This window comes from Bubalus kerabau, chromosome 8 (assembly GCF_029407905.1).
Source record: "Bubalus kerabau isolate K-KA32 ecotype Philippines breed swamp buffalo chromosome 8, PCC_UOA_SB_1v2, whole genome shotgun sequence".
NCBI classification, from domain to species: domain Eukaryota; kingdom Metazoa; phylum Chordata; class Mammalia; order Artiodactyla; family Bovidae; genus Bubalus; species Bubalus kerabau.
The window spans coordinates 88,454,139-88,479,969 of record NC_073631.1 but is presented as its reverse complement, the minus strand read 5'-3'; the positions used below and the strand labels follow the sequence as shown (position 1 = coordinate 88,479,969).

At 39.7% G+C, this 25,831-nt stretch overlaps 1 non-coding gene across 1 annotated transcript; it reads left to right on the top strand.

Annotated features, from left to right (window-relative positions):
• Nucleotides 1-17,092: 17,092 nt before the first annotated feature.
• Nucleotides 17,093-17,164, top strand: TRNAS-GGA (transfer RNA serine (anticodon GGA)). The gene has a single exon. It is a non-coding gene; the product is annotated as a tRNA-Ser (tRNA).
• The last annotated feature ends 8,667 nt before the right edge of the window (nucleotides 17,165-25,831 follow it).

The window sequence follows — 25,831 nt, the reverse complement described above, 5'->3', positions numbered from 1 at the left end:
TATCTGGTCCCTTGGGCCTTCCAAGCCTCGTGGTAAGTAAGTGATGACAAGAGGCTCTTCATTAGAATAAATCATTTCAGAGTTGCATCCTTCAGCAGATCATTGGGAATGCCATTAGTAATAAACTAAAGCATATTTTAAAGGCAGGTGAAGAGATGTAAAAACAAATTGCCTTCCCAGATGAAGAAAGTTCCACAATTTAGTTGTTTGTGAGGCTGTTTGTAGCAGAAGCATCTGCTTTGGTTGTTGTTATTTTTGTTGTTGTTGTTTATTATAGTAATGAAAGTCTATAGCTAAACATGTTATAGCCTGGCTGTTAGTTATAAATTTGAGTACAGAAAAAATATTCTTATGTTTCAAAGTGAATATAAGATTGTGGATGTGGGTTTTGGCAATAAAATGATAATATACAATGTGTGCTTTAAATTAAAAACACGAAAGAACATAGTGGTTCCATTATAGATGTCATTAACATGGATAGCTAGAATAGTCCTTTAAAATTTGTTTGACAGCTTGCTGTTTCTACCACTAATGAGTGTTTAAGATAACTCTATTTACAGTTGTAGAGTTAAAGGCTTTACAACACAGGGCCTTAACCTCAAAGAGCAGTCACTATGTGATCAACGGTGCTTGATTTTTTACTTTGAGAAAATGAGGCTGAAACTTGAAACAGCATGAGTAACATTCCTTGAAATATTCTTTAATACATTTGCTAGTGATTTTATGCATACAAATAAAATTGTCTGCTTGGATAAAAGCACTTAAGGTAGTGAACTTCCACATATAAAAAAGAAAAAAGTAAGTTAAAGTGAATGATAAAAGCTAAAAGCAAATGCTCCTCTTAAATCTATTTTCTTCCTTTCTTTTCTCTCTCCCTTTCTTACTCAAAAATTTATAAAGTTCCTATAATGAGTGAGGTACTGATAATAAATTCAATACTTGGTTCTCTTTTCTTCCCCAAAGATCTTACAGCTGAGGAAGAAAGTTAGAGTAATAAACAAGCAATTGAACTCTTGCTATTTCAGGTTTCTAAATACTTGTGTATTTTTTTCTCTTACCTCCAAGATGCCTGAGGTTATTGATTGCAATGTTTTATTTTATCTAACTTCTACTGGAAACGTCATTAATTATCTTGTTTATACCTCTACTATTCACACTAAGAAGGGATGTCCCAATGGTTTTCTCTGTTCAACCCTAAAGAATCTCTTTTCCTCATAGGCAACTGTGTCTGAACTATTTTTCAAAAGAGATGTAAATAATGTCATTTCGATCCCTGGGTGGGGAAGATTCCCTGTAGTAGGAAATGGCAACCCACTCCAGTATTCTTGCCTGGAAAGTTCCATGGACAGAGGAGCCTGGTGGGCTACAGTCCATGGGATGGCAAAGAGTTGGACATGACTGAGTGACTGAGCACACGGACTGTGCACGGACACACACACACACACGTTATTTCTTACATGCTCATTTAGAGCCCTCTTCGTGTAAAGGACAAGATGATGATATTTTAGGCCTTGCAGGACATGTGGCTTCTAGAACAACTGTTCAAAGTGCAAACACAGCCCTAGAGAATCCATAAATGAATGAGGCTAACTATAATCCAATAAAAATTTGTGTCCATAAATAAATAAATAAAAACTTTATTTATGGACCCTGAAATTTGAATTTCATATAATTCTATGTCAATAAATATTCTTCTTTTGATTTTTCTCCCTAACAATTTAAATAAATGGGCTTCCCTGGTGGTTCAGTCGGTAAATAATCTGCCTGCAGTGCAGGAGACCTAGGTTCAATCCCTGGGTTGGGAAGATCCCCTGGGGAAGGAAATGGCAACCCACTCATATTCTTTCCTGAAGAATCCTGTGGACAGAGGAGACTGGTGGGCTACAGTCCATGGGGTCATAAAGAGTCAGACATGACTTAGTGACTAAACCCATCACCATCTACTTAAATACGTAAATAGTCTTCTAAAATCACAAGTGGTACAAAAACAGGAGATAGGCTGTGTTGGACTTGTGGGTGGTATTTTATCAACCTCTGACTTAGAGGGGCCATTCTTTGTGTAATCAACTCACTTTGGAAATGTTGTATTGTTTTCCTGTGGAAGAGCTTGAAATCATTCAAGGAAATATTTCCTCAATACTGTCATACATATTTCTTCAAATATTTTGTAATTCTTGACTTTAGGAAATGTACCTTCTAGGAGGGAAGAGTAGAGGAGCCCCTGTTTCCCCAGCTCATCTGCCCTTCCCATCATAGCCCACTCTACCACGACTGGAAGCCTGGTGTCAATGAGTGTGCAGCAGATCAAAGGGGAAATGGATTGATTGTCTGGTGGCAGCCAACTCTTTATGTAATTTGGGGTACAGTGGGTAGGAGGAAAATTTATTGTGTTCCAAGCACTTTGCTAAGTCTGGGAAGGCAGAGGGAGACTAAAAGAGGCAGACCTTGTTCTAGGTGACTTCTAGTAGGGAGAGAGGCTACATAGGAAATAATAATGCAATGATTACCACTGTAACAAGAATTCTGGGATTCATCAGGAGTTGAGCATACTTGAGAAATACTCCCACAAGTATTTGGAAAGTAGGTCGATTGGAATTGAGTCTAGAAGGCTAAAAAAAGAGTGAGCCAAACAATAAAGAGAAAGAATATGTTAATAATGAGAGGCTTTCCGACAAGTGTTAGCAGCAGGAATGGTCTTACGAGCAGGTGGAGTAAGTCCCTGCCTATGACCATGCTCAGATACCTTCCTGGCTACTTCCTGTCTCTCATGCTCTTTGAATTACTTGAATTCCACCATAGAGACTTATTCTGCCTAAGAACTCTTCTCTTGGCTAAAATACAACTATTCTTGAGAGTGCTAACACATTAAGCCTTTGAACTCATTTGTATCTCTTTGGGATTAAATTTATGTATCAAACCAATTCTTAAAGGCATTTGTAATGGGGAAAAAATGGTTCAAAGATGGAAATCAGGCCCAGCAATGAAGCCTGTAGCACTGAAATCCAAACTTGGACTGTTTGAAAGTTTTACCTAGGGCTGGTTGTGCCTAGAAAAAGCTTTTTTCGTGAACTGACTTTTAAAAGGGCATTTGTTTGTCTAGCAGGAGTGAATGGAGCCAGCCATTATGCCTTAGAGACCCTGTATTGATCTTTGTAGACAAACCACTAAATAGGACTTGACTGCTACACAATGGAGGATTAATTTGCCCTTCCGTATAAGCCTACAGTGGGCATGTCAATATGCATTTATGAAACCTTGCTCTGCGCAAAGAAGAGAGTGAAGAACCCAATAAGCAAATTAAAGTAGGGAAGCCAAAAAAAGGAATGTGGCCAACATGTTTCATTTTCCTTAAATGAAATTTGATTAAATGAAACCAGAAAAAACAAGTTTTAATATAATTTTCTAACTCTATTCATGGTTTTTAATTTACTGTTTATACACAGTTTGATGCTAATTATTTTATATTTTAGAGGGAATAAGATGTGGAAATAAGTTTTTATCATCTGAATGACACTTTCTTGTTGAAACACCCAGAGATTACAGAAGATTTGAAATAAGGGTGAATCTAGGTAATTATGAGCTCCTGCTAGCCTGGAAATATAATTTTGTGTGGAATTTTGCCTAGGCTTACTAAGTGAGTAGGGAAGTAGGAAAGTTCTCTTGGCTAATTATTTATCAAACAAATTTAACATTTAAAACAAAATAGTTTTTTAAAAACCAAACTGATTAGGTAAGATATAAGTTTAACTCCATAATTATTAATTAATGACAAAACTCACACAAGATAGGTGGCTTTCAGGAAAGCTAGCAAGTGAGAAAAAGAAACGCACAGACAGCTGCATGTTGGTTTTAATGTAACCAGGGAACATTCAGGTGCCTATGAAGAGTCATCACTACGTACCTACTGAAATATGGTGTGCGTGCATACTAAGTAGCTTCGGCCCAGTCCGACTCTTTGCAACCCCATGGACTGTAGCTCTCCAGGCTCCTCTGCCCAATGGATCCTGAGGTAAGAATATTGGAGTGGGTTGCCATGCCCTCCTCCAGGGGATCTTCTGGACCCAGGGATCAAACCCGTGTCTTCTTATGTCTCTTGCGTTGGCAGACAGCTTCTTTACCACTAGTGCCACCTGGGAAGCCCCACTAAAACATGGTACCATTAACTAAAGATGTGGAGCTACGGAACTATGTGTTAATGTTAAGCTCTACAGTCTTTCTCATGATGCATGTGAGGTGCTCTTTTAACCTCCTTTCAACTTTTCTTGAAAAGGTCAGTTTTCATTCCAGTCCCAAAGAAAGGCAATGCCAAAGGATGCTCAAACTACCGCACAATTGCATTCATCTCACACGCTAGTAAAGTAATGCTCAAAATTCTCCAAGCCAGGTTTCAGCAATACGTGAACCTTGAATTTCCAGATGTTCAAGCTGGTTTTAGAAAAGGCAGAGAAATCAGAGATCAAATTGCCAACATCTGCTAGATAATTGAAAAAGCAAGAGAGTTCCAGAAAAACATCTATCTCTGCTATATTGACTATGCCAAAGCCTTTGACTGTGTGGATCACTACAAACTGTGGAAAATTCTGAAAGAGATGGGAATACCAGACCACCTGACCTGCCTCTTGAGAAATCTGTATGCAGATCAGGAAGCAACAGTTAGAATTGGACAGGGAACAACAGACTGGTTCCAAATAGGAAAAGGAGTATGTCAAGGCTGTACATTGTCATCCTGCTGATTTAACTTATAAGCAGAGTACATCATGAGAAAGGCTGGGCTGGGTGAAGCACAAGCTGGAATCAAGATTGCTGGGAGAAATATCAATAACCTCAGATATGCAGATGATACCACCCTTATGGCAGAAAGTGAAGAAGAACTAAAGAGCCTCTTGATGAACGTGAAAGAGGAGAGTGAAAAAGTTGGCTTAGAGCTCAACATTCAGAAAACTAAGATTATGGCATCTGGTCCCATCACTTCATGGCAAATAGGGAAACAATGGCAACAGTGAGAGACTTTAGTTTTAGGGGCTCCAAAATCACTGCAGATGGTGACTGCAGCCATGAAATTAAAGGACGCTTGCTCCTTGGAAGGAAAATTATGACCAACCTTGACAGCATATTAAAAAGCAGAGACGTTACTTTGCCAACAAAGGTCCATCTAGTCAAGGCTATGGTTTTTCCAGTGGTCATGTATGGATGTGAGAGTTGGACTGTGAAGAAAGCTGAGTGCTGAAGAATTGATGCTTTTGAGCTGTGGTGTTGGAGAAGACTCTTGAGAGTCCCTTGGACTGCAAGGAGATCCAACCAGTCCATCCTAAAGGAAATCAGTCCTGAGTGTTCATTGGAAGGACTGATGCTGAAGCTGAAACTCCAATACTTTGACCACCTAATGCGAAGAACTGACTCATTTGAAAGGACCCTGATGCTGGGAAATATTGAAGGCAGGAGGAGAAGGGGTCAACGGAGGATGAGATGGTTGGATGGCATCACTGACTCGATAGACATGAGTTTGAGTAAACTCTGGGAGTTGGTGATGGACAGGGAGGCCTGGCGTGCTGTGGTCCATGGGGTTGCAAGAGTCAGACATGACTGTGCAACTGAACTGAACTGAACAACTTTTCTACTAAGAAGCAAAAGTACGTGCTAAGTTGCTTCAGTTGTGTCTGACTTTTTGTGACCCCATGGACTGTAGCCTGCCAGGATCCTCTGTCCTTGGGATTCTCCAGGTGAGAGTACTGGAGTGGGTTGCCATTTCCTTCTCCAGAGGATCTTCCTAACCCAGGGATTGAAATGACATTATTTACATCTCTTTTGAAAAATAGTTCAGCAGCCAGCAGTTATGATTTATTAACTGCAAGCAGAGAGTTAAGTGTAACAATAGTTTCTATTCTTTCTCAATTGGATGTGAAAAGTACAAGTAATTGCAGAGCAGTACAACAAACCTTAAAAATCTCACTTTACCTGGCTACACAACTACCAATTTTCTTTTTTTTATAAGCTAACCTTAACAATTATATTTACACACACACACACACACACACACACACACACACATGAAACAAAACAAACCAAAAAGCAAGGTAGAACTAACTTTGGGACAATGAGAGAATCTTACTTTACACACTCGGCCAAATCCTTGCTATTAGTAAGCAGAGAGACATGAGTCCACAGTACGACCTCTATAGGTCAAAATCCTCTTTCTTTAGTCGTTTGCTCAGTTATGGCAGTGCTCCATCTCTAATGTCCCAAAGGGAATGCCAAGGAAAGCCAGAGAGCTGAATGAGAGGTTTATTTGGTATATTTGGTCTGCATCATCTTCATGCTCTTAAGTTCTTGATTTACAATCATTGATTCCTAGTATCTCAGTAAGTCTTTAATTATCTCAAGAGCTATTTGGTGTTTCCAAAAAGTTTTTCTGTGATTTAATTTATATTTAATTCACATGAAAAATTAATATATGGCATTCTGCTCTCTAATTAAAAATGGGTGCTTGTTATAAACTCAAAACTTTAACAGAAAGATGTCTCAATTCCCAAAGGTTATAAATGGCTATTGTGATGAGATTTTCCATTTTTATCTTCTATTTCCTATGAGAACATACCTCTGAGGGGAAGGTAAGTACCATAAATATTAAATGTGAGAAAACTGATAATACAGAAGGACCAGACAAAATGCATCTGAATATTGCTAAATTTGTATGATTACAAATTAGTATACAATTTGGGGGTAAAAAGAGTTTAAAGATGAGAAATAGCAACTGGCAAACCAAATCAATGTGATTAATTGTTTCCATGGATAGCGTTTGCAGGCACAATGTTGGCTTATCCTGGGTTATAACAAAATGAATCTATGAATTATAACTGAACATCTTTTACATGTTAATTGCATTGTATTTATAACAACACATGTTTTTACTTACATAATCAGATAGAAATAGTAATTTGCTTTCTTTGTCAGAACTTCCTTATCATATAAAAGAAGCTTTATCTGATTAACTTTAGGTGGTAAATTAAAAATCTCGAGGATTGAACATATTAGTACCATTCTCAAGGGAAGTACGAAGGAAGGAAAGGACAATTTTTAGGAAGAAAACATGTGAGCTTGTTTAGTAGTCCTTTATAAGTCCTTTAGCTTATAGTCCTGACTATAGGATTCAGAATTATATATCAAATTTTTGATTTTCTTGTATTCACTATCTCTTAGCATTAGAGATTAAATAATAATCAAAGTATTCAAGAGAGCACAGTAAAAGATCTACTACTCTCCAGATATGAGTAAAAACCTATTTTAATTCTAGAGCTTTCCTGGAATAAGCTATTGTACAGAAAAAATGCTTGCTATCAAGCTAATATTGTTATTGGACTAGAGCTTCCCTGGTGGCTCAGTGGTAAAGCATCTGCTTTCATTGCAGGGGACAGAGGAGACATGGGTTCAATCCCTGGGTTAAGAAGACCCTGAAGGAGGAACTGGAAACCCACTCCAGTATTCTTGCCTGGAGAATCTTATGTTCAGAGGACCCTGGCAGGCTATAGTCCTTGGGGTCGCAGAGTCCCTATGGCTGAGCACATACACATACATACATATTCCAGAAAAACTAAACCTAAACAAACCAAGAGGAGTACATCACCACTATCCAGGCTTTTTAAAGTCCTTTCCCTCACAGTTTAGCTGTGCAGTTCACATAACTAATAACCTTATAGCAGAATCTCCCAATGACAATGAGGTCTTTGAGTCCCAGCTGGCACTTTAGTTCATTTCAGGAAAAAACAGATGCAGTTAAATTTCAGATTAGTGAGAGATGACAGGACCTTTTGAATAAGGGTTTATTCTGGTGACTCTTGTCAGGAGTCATGGCCATCTCTGAGCATACATTTGCCAAGGGGTGAAATCTGCATGGATTTTGCTAAAAATAAGAATCCACCATTGCTGATTATCAAACACTAGCATAATATGCCCCTTATTAGTGTTTCCCAGTTGACAGAATTTTATTTGAAGCAAAAAGATTGTGAGATATTCTATTTTAATCTTGACAAGACAGGGAGTCAGAACACCTGCAGTCAAGTTCAGCCCTGTCTCCTTCCAGATTTGTGGACATGGAGTGAATAATCTAACCTGAGACTGCTGCTGCTGCTGCTAAGTTGCTGCAGTCATGTCCAACTCTGTGTGATCCCATAGACAGCAGCCCACCAGGCTCCCCGGTCCCTGGGATTCTCCAGGCAAGAACACTGGAGTGGGTTGCCGTTTCCTTCTCCAATGCATGAAAGTGGAAAGTGAAAGCAAAGTCGCTTAGTCGTATCCGACTCTTAGCGACCCCATGGACTGCGGCCTACCAGGCTCCTCCATCCATGGGATTTTCCAGGCAAGAGTACTGGAGTAGGGTGCCATTGCCTTCTCCGAACCTGAGACCGCTCCTCTGCAAAATGTGGGGATAAGCATATTCACTCTTTCTACTTTCCAATTTGTGATGGGGGTTATATTCTAAATCATCTCATCCAGGTGGACTCTGCTGTTGGAGAAGAGTTGGTGCATTTTACAAATCATATTTCTAAAAAGTACATAATCCCATCATTGGGGAGGTATTATTACTACCCTTATTTTGCAGATAAAGGAAAGTAGGATTAAAAGGGCTAAGTATCTGCAGGGACAATCACAAAAGAAGTGAGGTGTAGGTGGGCCTGACCTCACACTCTTCCAGGGGCTCACATGTGGTCTTTTGACTCTTTTTACAAATGATGCCAGTTGCGAGCAGATGCCATGTATGCTTATCAATGGCAGAGCTAAAATCTGAACCCAGTACTCTGGACCTTGCCGGTGGAATAAATGTCTTTCAAGAAGCAAATGGAAGTATATCCTGAATCTGTACCCTTCAGGAAATTTAGGTTCAGCCATCACTTCAGGGACCTGTAGCTGGTTTTTGAACTTTCAGTTTAAGAGAACCATTTCTTTTGATTACCTTCTATTTTATTGTATTTATTTTTTTTATTTCCTTCTATTTTAAAATCAAATAAAATTTATTTTCTTGGGTGAAAATGTTTTGCACTTTTCATTATGGACTTCTGTTTGCTCTCCTTATCTAATATTCTTTTGTTCATTTGTATTTTTCCTAGACTATAAAACTAAGCTGAAATAAATACAATTCAGAAATTCAAACTTCAAAGGAAAACAAAACAAATATTTTAAAAAATTAAATAGAATCCATGGATACAAGTATGAATCAGATTCAGTGAAGTAGCCCTCATAGTCAATAAGAGTCCAAAATTCAGTATTTGCATGCAGCCTCAAAAATGACAGCATGATCTCCATTCATTTCCAAGGCAAACCATTCAACATCACAGTAATCCAAGTCTATGCCCCAACTAATGCTGATGAGGCTGAAATTGAATGGTTCTATGAAGACCTACAAGACCTTCTAGAACTAACACCCCAAAAACAAACAAACAAAAAAACAGTTGTTCTTTTCATCATAGGGGATTGGAATGCAAAAGTAGGGAGTCAAGAGAAACCGGAGTAACAGGGAAGTTTGGCCTTGGAGTACAAAATGAAGCAGGGCAAAGGCTAATAGAATCTTTTTAAGAGAACACTCTGGACATATCAAACAATCTTTTCCAAAAACATGAGATGACTCTATACATGCACATCACCAGATGGTCAATACTGAAATCAGATTGATTATACTTTGCAGCAGAAGATGGAGAAGCTCTATACAGTCAGAAAAAACAAGACCTGAAGCTATAGCTCAGATAATGAGCTCCTTATTGCAAAATTCAGCTTAAATTGAAGATAGTAGGGAAAACCACTAGGCCATTCAGATATGGCCTAAATCAAATCCTTTATGATTATACAGTGCAGGAGATGAATTTATTCAAGGGATTTGATCTAGTAGATGGAGAGCCTGAGGAACTATGGACAGAGTCGTGTAACACTGTAGAGGAGGCAGTGAAAAAAAATCATCCCAAAGAAAAAGAAATGCAAGAAGGCAAAGTGGTTGTCTGAGGAGGTTTTACAAATAGCTGAGGAAAGAAAGGAACTGAAAGGAAAGGGAGAAAGGAAAAGATATACACCACTGAATGCAGAGTTACAGAGAATAGCAAGGGGAGATAAGAAGGCCTTCTTAAATGAACAATGCAAAGAAATAGAGGAAAACAATAGAATGGGAACGATTAGAGATCTCCTCAAGAAAACTTGAGATATCAAGGGAACATTTCATGCAAGGATGAGCATGATAAAGGGTAGAAACAGTAAGGACCTATCAGAAGCAGAACAGATTAAGAAGAGGTGGCAAGAATACATAGAAGAACTATACAAAAAAGGTCTTATTGACCCAGATAACCACAATGGTGTTGCCATTCACCTAGAGCCAGACAATCTAGTGTGTGAAGTCAAGTGGGCCTTAGAAAGCACTGCTATGAACAAAGCTAGTGGAGATAATGGAATTCTAGTTGAGCTATTTCAAATCCTAAATGATGATACTGTTAAAGTGCTGCATTCAATATGTCAGTAAATTTAGAAAACTCAGCAGTGGCCACAGACTGGAAAAGATCAGTTTTCATTTCAGTCCCAAAGAAAGGCAATGCCAAAGAATGTTCAAACTACTGCAAAATTGAGGTTATTTCACATACTATTAATAGAAAGTAAGTAAGTAAGTGTTAGTTGCTCGGTCGTGCCTGAATCTTTGTGACCCCTGGTGGACTGCAGCCCACCAAGCTCCTCTGCCCATGAGATTTTCTAGGCAAGGATACTGGAGTGGGTTGCCATTTCCTTCTCCAGGGGATCTTCCCAACTCAGGGATTGAATCGGGTTTCCTGCACTGCATGCAAATTCTTTACCAGCTGAGCTACAAGGGAAGCCCAATAGAAAGGTTATGCTCAAAATCCTTCAAGCTAGGCTTTAGCAATATGTGAACTGAGAACTTCCAGATGTATAAGCTGAGTTTAGAAAAAGCAGAGGAACCAGAGATTAAATTTCAGATATTCACTGGATCATAAAGAAAGCAAGGGAATTCCAGAAAAAACATCTACTTCTGCTTCATTGACTACGCTAAAGCTTCTGACTGTGTGGGTCACAAGAAACTGTGGAAAATTCTTAAAGAGATGGAAATACCAGACCACTTAACCTGTCTCCTGAGAAACCAGTATGCAGGTCAAGAAGAAACAGTTAGAATCAGACATGGAACAACGGACTGGTTCAAAACTGGAAAAGGGGTACAGTAAGGTTATTATTGTCTTCCTGCTTATTTAACTTATATGCAGAGAACATCATGAGAAATGCCAGGGTGGATGAAGCACAAGCTGGAATGAAGATTGCCAGGAGAAATATCAACAATCTGAGATATGCAGATAATACCACTGTAATGGCAGAAAGTGAAGAACAACTAAAGAAGAGAATGAAAAAGTTGGCTTAAAACTCAACATTCAGAAAACAAAGATCATGGCATCTGGTCCCATCACTTCATGGCTAAGAGACTGGAAAAAAGTGAAAACAGTTTCAGATTTTGTTTTCTTGGTCTCCAAAATCACTGTGGATGCTGATTGCAGCCATGAAATTAAAGACACTTATTCTTTGGAAGGAAAGCTATGACAAACCTAGACAATGTATTTAAAAGCAGAGACATCACTTTGCTGACAAGGGTCCATATAGTCAAACCTATGGTTTACCCAGTAATTATGTACGGATGTGAGAGTTGGACCACAAAGAAGGTTGAGCACAGAAGAATTGATGTTTTCAAATTGTGGTGTTGGAAAAGACTCTTTAGAGTCTCTTGGTCTGCAAGGAAGGGAAATCACCCCTGAATATTCATTGGAAGGACTGATGCTGAAGCTCCAATACTTTGGCCACCTGATGTGAAGAGCTGACTCACTGGAAGGGACCATGATGCTGGGAAAGATTGAAGGCAAAGTGGCAGAAGATGAAATGGTTAGATAGCATCACTGACTCAGTGGACATGAGTCTGAGCAAATTCCAGGAGACAGTGAAGAACAGAGGAGCATGTTGTGCTGCAGTCCCTTGGTTGCAAAGAGTCAGACACGACTTAGCATCTGAACACCAATAACAAACCAAGGAGTAAGTGCTTTTAATCTCAGTCCTTTTAACGTCCATGCTGACAAAATGTGGAGCAAAAAGCCTTGGTTCTGCCTGATCACATCGACTTTTAATCATTTCATTTGGGAGGAAGCACCTGAGACATCAGCTGCCAACTCTGGAGCGCAAGCACTCAGTCTTCTTAATTTTCCCTAACCTTATTTAGAGTCTTTGTTACACAATCAGCTCTTTTACTGTCCACTTTAGCTTATATATTTTTATTTTTTGTCTCTTGTGTTGTCTGAGTATGGCCTGAGACTAAATAAAATTAGTTGTGCTCCTAACTTTAAATACAGATCTTGGTGATCCTTCATATTAAAATGAACCAAAATAAAAAGTGAACTCATTCTGAAAAATCTGTTATGAACTCCTTTTGCCCAGAAACTAAACCCTTAAGTATGAGAACCAGAATATTCTCTTAGTTGAATCTGAACAAAACTTGTATAAAACACGAAAAGCATTTAAAATTTTTTACTTATTCCTAAGGAAATCCAGGGGAGTTGTGTCAAATCCTCAGTGACAAGAAAGGCTACTTTCTTATGTAATTTAATTTAGGGAATCCTACTGGATCCCTGCTGGTGGCATAACCCTCTCCATGGCCTATCTGGTACTAGTTGTTTTCATAAGAAAATATAATTTCTTTCAATTTCTTTGGTGCTCCTTAAATTAAGTTTGGACAAGAATATCTTTATAGCTAACAGACATTGAACTATTTTAGGTTTCCTGGAAAAGTATACACAAGTCATTTAAATCCAATGTTAAATTCATTGCTTAACATATACTGACCTTCAGCTTTACTGAATAAATAATAAATGTTACAGAACATGTGGAATATAAACTTAGAGATCTAAATGTACATATGCACTATATTGATGAAATCAGTATTTTGAATCTGTTATCAAATGCTAAAATCGGTATCTTTGATGAGAAGATATGATATCTCTTAAAGTGAAAGTGAAAAGTGAAAGTGAAGTCACTCAGTCGTGTCCGACTCTTTGAGACCTCCATGGACTGTAGCCCACCAGACTCCTCCATCCACGGAATTTTCTAGGCAAGAGTACTGGAGTGGGTTGCCATTTCCTTCTCCAGGGGATCTTCCCAACCCAGGGATTGAACTTTAGACAACTGATAATTTATCATTTTTATATAAGCATTGAATGTGACATACAATATATAAAAAGTATATAAATATAATATTTAATCTACATTTTATATTTTTGTGTCATATATATGAACTAGGAAAATGTTTAGTATAAAATTTTCTAATTGTGGTATAGTTTGGAGAAGGAAATGGCAATCCACTTCAGTACTATTGCCTGGAAAATCCCATGGACAGAGGAGCCTAGTAGGCTACAGTTATGGGGTTGCAAAGAGTCAGACACGACTGAGAGACTTCACTTTCACTTTAAGGAAATATGGGCTTCCCTGATAGCTCAATTGGTAAAGAATCTGCCTGCAATGCAGGAGACCCTGGTTCGATTCTTGGGTCGGGAAGATGCACTGGCGAAGGGATAGGCTACCCACTTCAGTATTCTTGGGCTTCCCTTGTGGCTCAGCTGGTAAAGAATCTGCCTGTAATGCGGGAGACCTGGGTTGGATCCCTGGGTTGGGAAAATCCCCTGGAGAAGGGACAGGCTACCCACTCCAGTATTCTAGCCTGGAGAATTCCATGGACAGTATAGTCTATGGGGTTGCAAAGAGTCTGACACGACTGGGTGACTTTCAGTTTCACTTTAAGGAAATATTCCATTCATTTATATCTTCAGAAAAGTAGTGGCAGAAAAGCAGAAAGTATGTGAGAAACAGTGTAGACAGACAAAAAACTTACCTAAGAACATGGTTACCTGATTAATGTAAATTAAAAACTCAGACTGAGGGGGGAAAAGTGTACAATATCTCTAGTTTTGTAAAACCATACAGATATTATCATTGCCATATCTCTTGCTTTAGTGAGTGCAGTAAGAATGCATCAGGTAAGGATGCATGTTTTGCCAGACCTGAGTGCAAATACTACTGCTGCCATGTAGCCTGGCTGTGAATTAACCTCGATGAGACTAAATTTTCCCATCTGTCAAACAGAGCTAAAAACCTCAGTTTGTTAATTTTCTTGATACAGTCTGAGTACCAATCTTAGCGTGGCTGCTTAAGCCAAGACAGTCACAAGTTATGATGGTAAATAAGAAAACTTGTTGTTTGGAGCACTTGCCTTCAGAACTGGGATTCATGTCAGGGGACACTGAAGGCAAAATGCAAAATCAACTCAGGTTAAAAGGACTGAGATGATAATTAACTTTGTTTATCATTGTCTCTCTTTTCAAAGGGACTGAAGTGTACAATGCCCTCCTGGCTAAAATATTTGCAATTGCATTATTGTATAATTTAACTTTTATTCAACTTTTATAATGAGACAGAGGAGAAAATATTGCTGCACTAAATTACCTGCTCCCTGCTCAGATTTGAATATTTAATAGCTCAGTCAATGGCAAAGCAATTATAAATGTCTGCAAATAAAAATAATTCCTTATTCCTGGTGTGCAAACATATGCATGTGCTTTCCTTATCAGTTACAATAGAAGTTTGAAAAGAGGCTTAGGAAATATTTGTCATTCTTCCTTGTCCTCATAGTATATTGAAATTATGGATCTTTATTATAATGATTCATTATTGTGAATCTGGAGTGTGATTAAAGTGCCATCAGGTACTAAGCAGCAAAACACAGTAGACACACGGAGTGCACAGGGCCGGTTTCACAGGTGTGTGACTTTGCATGTGCACAAGGTCATGTGCTCACAAAGGCCCCCTGCTGGGTTTAATGCTCTGCTGCTGCCATCTTGAAATTCTTATTAATTCCATCTGAGATTGTGTTTTGTAAGTGCAATCCTGTGGGATGCTGGAGCACAGCCTGGGAGTCAGCTGTTCTTGCTGCTCTATTTGCATATAACACGTCCCATGGGCATAGGCTCCTGGGGGATCCACACACACTATGTGGGAGTTCAGCAAGACAGAGCAAGTACATCTTGCTCTGAGCGTTACATCCCCGCCTGAGGAAGTAGGGGTGCTCACAGCCCTGCAAAGTCACGCTTTCCTCTTGAACCAGAATGTGGTTCTAATATAGAAAGAAGAAATGGCATCCTAAGAAACATGAACAAGCAAAGAACCTCCACCACATACACCCCTTTTTACTCCTGTTCTTTTCCTCCTTTGCTGACCACTTATGCTGAAGATAACGAGAAGGAAAGGGGAAAGACAGGGCAATCAGGAGCAACCCAAAGCTTTTCCCTCAGGGCTTCCTCACTCATCAGCAAGCTCAGTAGACAATGTGGGTATAAAGAGAACATAATCATGAAGGTACATAAAAACAACTGAGTTAATTTTGTTTAGCATCTCTACTATTCTTATAAAACCAAAATACACATATGTATTTGAATTATGAAATATGAACTATGTAATTTTGCTGTTTCTGCATATAAGGGGAATATTCATATTTGCATTTCACACTGATATTGCCCAGTGTAAAGATGAAAAATAAAATTCATGGTAGTAATTTAAAGTTGTAAGTTTTCTTTATTTAGAATCACAATAAGTAGCAAAGAATTACAAGTGAAGATAAACTATGGAAGAAGGGACAAAGCTCTGCATTTTAATGTTTTTAAGGGACTTTTTCCCTTGATTTTTGAACAGAGGCTCAAATTTTTATTCTGCACTCAGTTCTGCAAATTATGTAGCCTAGCTGGCATGAGCAGGGTATAACCGTGGTTAATTTCAAACGTTTTGAAGTCACCCAGAGCTTGATTTAAATCATGTTCTGCCACTTGGATATGGCTTCACTTTTCTAAGCTCCAGTTTTCTCATCATTTAATTATTTAATTAACCTTTATTGAGCTTATTTAATTAACCTATATTTATTGAACATACTGTGCTTCTGTGAGGCACACAAGTAACTTTCTTTACCCTCATGGGACTTACATGGTAGCGAGGAAGACAGAAATTAAACTGATAAAAAATAAGTGCATAATTACACATTCTGATAAGGGCTATGAAAAAATATGAAGATATTTTGAAAAAGAAAACTGGGGACGGTATTGCTGGGGCTGCTGCTAAGTCGCTTCAGTCGTGTCCAACTCTGTGCGACCCCATAGACGGCAGCCCACCAGGCTCCCCCATCCCTGGGATTCTCCAGGCAAGAACACTGGAGTGGGTTGCCATTTCCTTTTGCAATGCATGAAAGTGAAAAGTGAAAGTGAAGTCGCTCAGTCATGTCCAACTCTTTGTGACCCCATGGACTGCGGCCTACCAGGCTCCTCCATCCATGGGATTTTCCAGGCAAGAGTACTGGAGTGGGGTGCCATTGCCTTCTCCGGAGGGTATTGAGACCCAATTTATTTTGGGTAGTAAATACTTAAGTTGAGACATAAGGAGGAGATAATTGGGAAAAGAATTGATCAAAGGAAGAAATGAAAATACCTCTCTCATAAGGCATTTATGAAGACTGTCTGATACACATAAAAACATCAGGACAGTCCTGATAATAGTCTACAGTGAACACAAGAGAGCTTTATCATTATTAGAAGGCTGACACTAGCCTGTCTAAAAGTTGATTTTTTTTTTGCCTTATCCTCATTATCCATTCATATTAGGCAGTATGTGTGTAAATATTTTTCTAGAAGGTTCATTATCGACATACTGCTGCTACTGCTAAGTCACTTCAGTCGTGTCCGACTCTGTGCGACCCCGTAGACGGCAGCCCACCAGGCTCCCCAGTCCGTGGGATTCTCCAGGCAAGAACACTGGAGTGGGTTGCCATTTCCTTCTCCAATGCATGAAAGTGGAAAGTGAAAGTGAAGTCATTCAGTCGTGTCCGACTCTTCACAACCCCATGGACTGCAGCCTACCAGGCTCCTCCATCCATGGGATTTTCCAGGCAAGAGTACTGGAGTGGGATGCCATTGCCTTCTCCGTCATTATCAACATACTCACTCCTTTAATGATATTTAGCTGAACTTTAAGTATGGAATGGGCTTCCCTGGTGGCTCAGAGGTTAGAGCGTCTGCCTGGAATGCAGGAGACCCGGGTTTGATCCCTGGGTTGGGAAGATCCCCTGGAGAAGGAAATGGCAACCCACTCCAGTACTCTTGCCTGGAGAATCCCATGGAGGGAGGAACCTGGTAGGCTATAGTCCACAGGGTCGCAAAGAGTCAGACACGACTCAGCAACTTCACTTTCACTTTAAGTATGGAATAGGATTCCATTTTGTTCATTCTGTCTTCGTTTCCAAGCTCTTTCTTATACATGCATATCAGTTTCTAATGAATTTACTTGGGAGGCTGTAGTTCATGGTCTGAATCTATACGCTGTCGGACTCAGTTTTGTTTCATTATAATTGTGATAGCACACTTCCCTTTGGGCATAAGAGCATTTCAATTAAAGAAAGCTAGTGAAGGTCTCTCCTTCCTGTCTTTAGTTTTCTTTTACGTGTCATTGATTTTAGCAACTGTTATGAAAAAAAAAAAAAGTGCCTTTCTTCTCTTTGAGTTGTCACTTTTGTCTCTCCCTTTCTGCCGATCATGGAATTATCATCTCCCATATGCCTCTTTTATTTGAAAACAGGCTCTTCCCTGTCACCTTCCCTGGTGGAATCCCAGGTCTGAGGTCAACTTAGCTAGCTTCATGCCAAAGCAGAAACATCTGGGAAAGGCTGGCAAGTATAGAACTGTCCCCGGGGAAAATCCTGTGATGGGGAAGGTGGTCTTTGCTGTCACTGTGCCTCTTATCACTGGCTCTCTTACTGCTTCCTCCCTTGATCATCCAGAGCCCTCAGGCTGATGGAAAGGTGTCCTACTGCAGCCTGCCTTGTCCCTCAGCAGCATCCTTCGTGTTTGACAACCCGTTGCTCACCCCCACCAAAGGCAAATGAACTTCAGGGCTCTGGGAAGGGGCCTACCAATGTGTCCACAGTGTCAAGTATATATTTATTTAATTTTATAGAGTCAATTATTGTATTTCTATAGACTAGTGCTGCTATCTCTTTCTACTTTTATTTTCCTGCCTTCATATTTCCCCTATGGTCAGAGAGTGTTGGAGCATTTTAGGATCTGACTAAAGGATTAAATTGGGTATACATTTAGTTTGAGTTTCAGATCAGATCAGATCAGATCAGTCACTCAGTCATGTCTGACTCTTTGCGACCCCATGAATCGCAGCACGCTAGGCCTCCTTATCTATCAACAACTCCCAGAGTTCACTGAGACTCATGTCCATCAAGTCAGTGATGCCATCCAGCCATCTCATCCTCTGTCGTCCCCTTCTCCTCCTGCCCCCAATCCCTCCCAGCATCAGAGTCTTTTCCAATGAGTCAACTCTTCGCATGAGCTGGCCAAAGTACTGGAGTTTCAGCTTTAGCATCATTCCTTCCAAGGAAATCCCAGGGCTGATCTCCTTCAGAATGGACTGGTTGGATCTCCTTGCAGGCCTAGGGACTCTCAAGAGTCTTCTCCAACACCACAGCTCAAAAGCATCAATTCTTCGGCGCTCAGCCTTCTTCACAGTCCAACTCTCACATCCATACATGACCACAGGAAAAACCATAGCCTTGACTAGACGAACCTTTGTTGGCAAAGTAATGTCTCTGCTTTTGAATATGCTATCTAGGTTGGTCATAACTTTCCTTCCAAGGACTAAGCGTCTTTTAATTTCATGGCTGCAGTCACCATCTGTAGTGATTTTGGAGCCCAGAAAAATAAAGTCTGACACTGTTTCCCCATCTTTAGTGGGCTACATTTATGGGATTCATAGCCACTCCCAAGAACAGTTACTATTGTCATAGCTGTCTTGGTGTAGGGATTATTTGCAGGTATATACCTACCACCCTCTGCGTCAGTCATCCGGTACCTCACTCATAGGTACAAGGCTAGAATCTTTATCAATATAGAAATATGTTCTGCATCATCTGGGAACAGAAATAGGTTTATTTCTCATAGACTAGCCAGAACTAGTCTAAGGAAAATTCTGTCAGTCATCAAATGTGTAAACTAGGAAGCGAAAGATTCAGTTCCCATTAATGCAAAGTGAAAGACAAGTTCTCTCTTGCTGGGGATAGAATTGATAATGCAGGGTACATTGCATCATACACTTTTAAAAGTAGAATTGTACTCAGCTACACTTCTGGAAAGACAGAATTCTTGCCTTTTTACGAAACAAGCCTGTAATAGTACCATAAGCAATAAATATGTTTTATGCATAAGTGTCCTAAAAATCTTAAATAATGATGCTGTTAAAGTGCTGCACTCAATATGCCAGCAAATTTGGAAAACTCAGCAGTGGCCACAGGGCTGGAAAAGGTCAGTTTTCATTCCATTCCCAAAGAAAGGCAATGCCAAAGAATGTTCAAACTACCACACAATTGCACTCATCTTACATGCTAGTAAAGTAATTCTCAAAATTCTCCAAGTCAGGCTTCAACAGTACATGAACCATGAACATCCAGATTTCAAGCTGGATTTAGAAAAGGCAGAGGAACCACAGATAATCGCCAACAGCTGTTGGATCATCCAAAAAGCAAGAGAGTTCCAGAAAAAACATCTATTTTTGCTTTACTGACTATGCCAAAGCCTTGGACTGTGTGGATCACAACAAACTGTGGACAATTCTTAAAAAGATGGGAATACCAGACCACCTGATCTGCCTTCTGAGAAATCTCTATGCAGGTCAGGAAACAACAGTTAGAACTGGACATAGAACAACAGACTGGTTCCAAATTGGGAATGGAGTACATTAAGGCTGTATATTGTCACCCTCCTTATTTAACTTATATCCAGGGTACATTATGCAAAATGCCAGCCTGGATGAAACACAAGCTGGAATCAAGATTGCTGGGAGAAATATCACTAACCTCAGATATGCAGATGACACCACCCTTATGGCAGGAAGCGAAGACCCTGAGAGCCTCTTGATGAAAGTGAGAGGAGAATTAAAAAGTTGTCTTAAAACTCAACATTCAGAAAACTAAGACCATGGCATCTGGTCCCATCACTTCATGGCAAATATATGGGGAAACAATGAGAGACTTAATTTGGGGGGGTGGGCTCCAGAATCACTGCAGATGGTGACTACAGCCATAAAATTAAAAGATACTTGCTCCTTGGAGGAAAAGCTATGACTAACCCAGATAGCATATTAAAAAGCAGAGACTTTACTTTGCCAACAAAGGTCTGTCTAGTCAAAGCTACCTTTTTTCCAATAGTCATGTATGGTTGTGAGAGTTGGACTATAAAGAAAACTGAGCGCAGAAGAATTGATGCTTTTGAACTGTGCTGTTGGAGAAGACTCTTGAGAGTCCTTTGGACTGCAAGGAGATCCAACCAGTCCATTCTAAAGGAAATTAGTTCTGAATAGTTATTGGAAGGATTGATGCTAAAGCTGAAACTCCAATACTTTGGCTATCTTATGTGAAGAACTGACTCATTTGAAAAGACCCTGATGCTAAGAAAGATTGAAGGCAGGAGGAGAAGGGGTCGATGGAGGATGAGATGGTTGGATGGCATCACTGACTCGATGGACATGAGTTTCAGTAAGCTCTGGGAGCTGGTGATGGACAGGGAGGCCTGTTGTTCTGCGTGCTACAGTCCATGGTGTCACAGAGTCGGACATGACTGAGCGACTGAACTGAACTGATGCATAAATGTGTGTGTGTTAGTCACTCAATAGTGTCCGACTCTTTGCGAACCCACGTACTGTAGCCCACCAGCCTCCTCTGTTCATGAAATTCTCCAGGCAAGAATACTGGAGTGGGTAACCATTCCCTTCTCCAGAGGATCTTCCTGACCCAGGGATCCAACCCAGGTCTTCTGCATTGCAGACAGATTCTTTACCATCTGGGCCACCAGGGAAGCCTTTTATGCATACCACCTATCAATGAAATAAAGCCTAACTTTGACCATCCATGCTGCTGCTGCTGCTAAGTCGCTTCAGTCATGTCCGAGTCTGTGCGACCCCATAGACAGTAGCCCACTAGGCTCCCCCGTCCCTGGGATTTTCCAGGGAAGAGTACTGGAGTGGGTTGCCATTGCCTTCTCCATTGATCATCCATGCTGTAGCAAAAACCAAATTCTGTTTATATTCTCTCTGTAGAAAATACTACAGGGACTTCTCTGGTGGTCCAGTGGTTAAGTCTTTGTACTTCCAATATGGCAGGCATGGGTTCAAACCCTGGTTGAGGAACTAAGATCCCACACACCATGCCCTGAGGCATGGCTAATAAAAAGAGAAAATACTACAAATACTATTATTAAGCAAGGAGGTGTGCAGTAAGTATGCAACCTAAAAATATGGGAAAATATTAACTGATGTGTGTTAAAAGATTAATTCATAGATATATTTTCTGGATTTTGTAATATTTATGTTATTTTTGACTTTCTTAAAGTATATAATTTGCTATAGCTTCATAATTCTAAACAAATATTTTTCTATGAAAATTTTCATTCATTTTGCATGTTTGCCTTAAAAGGGTCCTCAAAATTACCTGCTTCAGCATCCCCCCTAAACTGTATCCATCCTCATTTCAACTGTATGCATCTTATTAGAAAATTAATGTTATGGTGACAAGCATTTAATGTTACCTTTAGTTTTATGATGGAGTACTAGCTTCTACTACATTCCCATTCCAAAGGGTTTTCTTACACTCCATAGATTGAACTGTGAACTGCACAACACCACCTACTGGTTTTACATTCTGTTCCTCAGCTGGAAGTGAAATAGAGGTTATTCAATAAGGAAACTTTTATGGGGATAAAGGGCTTCCCAGGTGGTACAGTGGTAAAGAATCTGCTGACTAATGCAGAAGACACAAGAGATGCAGGTTCGATCCTTGAGTGGGGAAGATTCCCTGGAGTAGAAAATGGCAACCCACTCCACTATTCTTGCCTGGAAAATTCCATGGACAGAGGAGCCCCAAGGGCTACAGTCCATGGGGTCACAAAGATTCAGACACAACTGAGCACACACATACTCACATACATACATGGGGATAAAAGAGATAGAAGAGGGCTCCAAGGAGCTGTGGATACTAAGGCAGGAAAGGGTAAAGAAAAGAAGAGAGATATTGCAGAAGGGGAAATATCACGTGAGCAGAGATAAAGAAGGGCAGAGAGTAAGACCTTTATTCCTTTTCAGTCTTCCATTCTAAGATACTCCACCTTGAGATCCATGGGTCTCTCTGAAATATCCTGCCACCCCTGCTACACATCTCTCATTTATTGGGACTTGAGTGGCTTCTTGTTTCCAGGTAGATAAAAAAAAAAAAAAGTCCTAAAAAAATCATCCTTCTCAATGAATTTGCATTTTACTGGAGGACTCTGGAAAATAATAGCTGTGATTAATTGAATTGCCACCACAATTATTGAATGGGCTTCCCTAGTGGCTCAGCTGGTAAAGAATCTGCCTGCAATGTGGGAGATCAGGGTTCAGTCCCTGGGTTGGGAAGATCCCTTGGAGAAGGGAACGTCTACCCACTCCAGTGTTCTGGCCTAGAGAATTCCATGGACTGGATAGAATTCCATGGACTATAGAATACTGTAAATTATTGAATATCAACATCATTTCTAATGTTCACAACATCCTCAGCAGGTAGCTATCATCCACATTTTAAAAGGGATAAAATAGCCTCAGAGTTGATAATAACTTGCTAAGATCATGTAACTGGAAAGCAAAGCTGGGCTGGAACTCAGCTTTGCTGACTTCAAACTAACCTCTATCTGTTATATCACACTACCTACCAGTGTCTAAAGTCAAAGGAATTAATTTCTGCTGGTGGAATTTTATGTGCTTTTGAACATATGACGTTTGGATGTTAGAAGCCATAGAGATTGTATAATTCAACCCCTCATTTTTACATTAAGGTCATTGATTTCTTACAAGTGGTACAGCTCAAAGTTCCTAAATAAGTGTTGAAGCACAGCCTGGTTTCCTTCTATGAAATTTTGCCTATTTTGATAGTGTACAAGAATCCCAGTCATAGCTCAGAACTGTTTTTCCTTGAATAGAAACTATTGTGTATGCTAAGTTGCTGCAATTATGTCTGACTGTTTGCAACCTCATGGACTGAAGCCCACCAGCTCCTCTGCCCATTGGACTCTCCAGGCAAAAATACAGGATTGGGTTCCCATTTCCTCCTCTAGGAGAACTTCCCAACCCAGGGATCAGATCTTTGTCTTTTATGTCTCTTGCATTGGCAGGCAGGCTCTTTACCACTAGAGGCACTATCTACCTCTGGTAAATTCACATCTAATAGTTTACAGTTTTATTCCAAAAGAAAATATCAATAGGCAGTGTTAAAGACATTTAAACATTTAAATTCCTTTAAAAAGTGTCTTAAATTTTATTCCACATGTTTATTCATTTTAAAGGGTTTACTCTTTATGTCATTTAGATTATTTACCAACCGGAAAATGAGAGTAATACTTGCTATCAATAGCACCTGCTGTGTTTTACATATATTATTTCTAATCCATGCATAGTGTAGTATGATATGCATAGGGACAATAAAATTAGATAAATTAGGTAAATTAGGTAACTTACATGTGGTCACTCAAGTGATAAGGAGCAAAATAGTATTTAACACAGATCTTGGTTGACTACAAATAGCAAATACTCTATGACTTTTGTTGAAGTTTGTATATATATAAGATTCAAAATGTGGGCATTTAAACATGGCTTGTGTTATGCCCTTATCTTTTTGTGCTTCTTTTCTTACTATCTGTGAAATGATTATGGCTTGCCATTGAAATCAACGACCTGGTCAACAGCTTTTAAATATTCCTTGAACAGAAACCTTGGTAAATAAATACTCAAGACTGTGAATTTTCTCATTGAGCAGGAATAGCCTTTGAAGAAGAGATACATTATAAGAAAAATAACACACCTGACCGGGGCTTTAAGATTTAAGAATCACTTCTGCATTTCAAGCTGAAGTTCAAGGATTTATAAGGCATATGTAAGCCTTTAGGAAAAAGATCATCTTGGGAATTCTATCATCCTGAATAATGCATCATCCAAAAACAAACCAGAATTTATTATGAAATTCTGATATTTTAGAAGTGCCTTTTTCTAAAAATTGCTACTTGGATATGTTATGGTTGATTACACTTGATACTGATTTTTGTTCTTCTTAAATAAACAGATAGAGGTTATGAAAGGTAATATTCCTTACCTAGACTTTTTCATTCAGGATTCTATTAGAAGGAAAGTAGACAGGCCCGGATAGTATTTGGCCAACAGCCAGTATTACATGAGATGAAATGAATATAAATTTAGCACAGTGCCTGGCATACGGTAAAAACTCAATAAGTGTTTAGCTATTGCTATTTTTATTATTGGCTACAGAAAGATGCCAGGGAAATCACCAAAGATGTGGATGCTTCCCCAAAATGCACATAGTATTTTGTCAAAAGTTTCACAAGACAAGTGTGCTAGGCTAGTGGTGAAATAAAGCGACTTTGTGTAGCTACAAGGGGGGATTTCTGGGAAGTGGTTTGCTCCTGGCTTTTTGCCGTCCATGTCAGAGTCCTTGTCGATGACCGAGCAAGTTCGGTCTGACCTGCCGATGTGACACTCCTGGCAGCACAGTGCGACCAGAGCCACCTGCAATGCATCAGCACTTTTCTGCAAGTCCCATGTACCTCTAACAAACATCCAATCTCTCACCCCGAGGATGCACTTTCTTTTCTCTTTCTTATACTTAGGGCCCCATTTAGGTTCTAGTGCTGTGTGATCACTGTCCTTCTGAATGTTACAATGAGCAGGCTCAGGTCATTTTTCCGTTGTAGCTATCTGAAAGAAAAAATTGGCAGCCACATATTCTGTCAACATAGCCACATTGTTCCAAATAATTTTAACTGTAAAAAGTGGGGAAAAAAAATGAGTTCGATATTCAGCTAGGCAATCCACTCCAGTACTCTTGCCTAGAAAATTCCATGGATGGAGGAGCCTGGTGGGCTACAGTCCATGGGGTCACAAAGAGTCAGACACGACTGAGCAACTTCACGAGGGATCACAACCTTTGAAAGGGAGTTTGGCAAGGTCCTGAATGTCACCATCTGGATGCTGATGGCTGAATGCTGACTCCTGTCATGCAGTAGTAAGAATGGAAGAATACTGACCTTGGATAATTCCTGAAGGAAGTTGCTGATGAGCAGTGCATGCTTAGTCGCTCAGTTATGTCCCACGCTTTGCGACCCTATGGACTGTAGCCCACCAGGCTCCTCTGTCCATGGAATTCTCCAGGCAAGAATACTGGAGCGGGTTGCCATTTCCTTCTCCATATGTGCAGCAGAGGCAGCTATCACTGAATTGCCCATTCAATTCAGTGGATGGCAGTAATGGTTGTATCCAGCTCACGTTCCAGTGAAAAGGGGCATGTGTGAAAATTTCAGATGTTGTTTTACATGTTCAGATGCTTTTTCTCTTTTATAGCAGCCATTCCAGAGTTTCTCAAGAATGCCAACTTAGCCCCCTAATCATTGGATCAATTAGGACATTGAAATTTGCCATTCCATGTTTGAGGCCAAGTTTTCCATTCTTTTCATGGATATATTAGAATTAACTGAGCTAAGACAGAGAACAATCACAAAGTGGACTACCAAAACTTTCCAGGCAATTGACTTAGGAATATGAGCTCTCTTTTAGAACATGACCTATTCGCTATCCTGATTTCTACCCTAAACTCTTCTGGAGCCTACTTTGCTTCTCATCTCATTCCCTGCTGGGC